Source organism: Olea europaea, chromosome 3 (genome assembly GCF_002742605.1).
Source record: "Olea europaea var. sylvestris chromosome 3, O_europaea_v1, whole genome shotgun sequence".
Taxonomy (NCBI): Eukaryota; Viridiplantae; Streptophyta; class Magnoliopsida; order Lamiales; family Oleaceae; genus Olea; species Olea europaea.
The window spans coordinates 2,683,191-2,684,721 of NC_036239.1; positions in this window are offsets into that span (position 1 = coordinate 2,683,191).

The following is a 1,531-nucleotide window of genomic DNA, read 5'->3' on the forward strand; positions in this document are numbered from 1 at the left end:
GGAATTCTTTTAGGAATTTCAACACTTGAATGAAGAGGATTGACTTCAACCAAAAGACTTTCTTCTTTTGGAGAAGATCTAAGAGCGCCAATATTGAGTTGAGTGTTCATGAGTTTGTAATATATCCTGTATATTACAGCAAAAGCATTTGATCGACTATCAAACTCAAGATTTCGAGTTTGAATATGAAGATTTAGAGCATTTAAAACTGTTCCATCATATAATTTTATTGAGAAATTTGGATAACAATTTGAAAAAACTGGACCACTTTCAAGATTTGATTCAAGAAGTGAAAGTAGAGAGTTTTTGAAATTGAGATGTCTCTTATCTCTAAGAGTAATAAGTATTGGAATGTCTAAACCAAGTCTAAACAATGGTTTAACAGCAATTTGAACTAAACCAACATGAAGATATTTAAATCTCTTTCTGTGAGATTCAATTGATTCTTTTGAAAATAAATTAATGAATGCATTTGAACTGTTAATTGAAACAATTTGTTCAAAGGTTTTGATAACATAATTTTGAGTGAAATCAAATTTTCCTATTTCATAGATAGAATGTTTGTCTATCTTTGGAATAGTCCAATTTTGAAGTTGTTGTTCAATTTTTGCAATTTGAAATTCATTTGAATTAGAATCATTTGATGCAGATGCAGATGGATTTGATGTATTATCAGCTTCTTCTTCATTTTGAAAAATATTTGAACTATTTTCACTTTGATTTTGTGATCTATTTCTAGACCTAGATCTCCTTAGCCAATTTGAAACCGAAGACATAGTTGAATAAATGAAATCAAATTAAAATTACACAATAAAAACAGAAAAATAGGGTAAATTGATTCTTACCAAGCCTACAAACGGGACCACCTATCACGGCTGACCAACGTCTACAGGGCTGACCAACGTCTATTCAGCAGACATCTAGGAATTCAAACCAATTTTAACCTATCTAAGAGTGCCTATAGCGTAAGATTAAATTATTCTCTTACGGTGCTAGTGGTAAAAAACTCAATATTAATTACAAAATTTCAAAAGCTCATGTTTGTAATTCAAATATTTGTTTCAAAAATGTTTTTTACTTGGTAAAAGATTTGGATCAAGATGTTATTCTTGATACTCCATTTATTGTTCAAATTTATCCTTTTAAAACTGATTATAAAGGATTAACTACAAAAAATTTTGAAAAGAAAATTCATTTTGAATTTTCAAATCCTTCTTCTTATAAAGATGTTAATTCTTTAAAAGAAGCTGCAATTTCAAAAATTATTCATAATATTAATTTAAAAAGAAATCATATTAAATTTCTTAAAGAAGAAATTTCTTTTCAAAAAACTGAAAAAAGATTAGAAGAAGATTCTTCTATCAAAAATCTTATTTCAAATTTACAAAAGAAAATTGAACAAGAGATTTGTTCAACCATTGCAAATGCTTTTTGGGATAGAAAGAAGCATATTGTTTCTCTTCCTTACAATTCTGATTTTCATGAATCAAACATTCCTACAAAATCTCGTCCTATTCAAATGAAAAAAGAA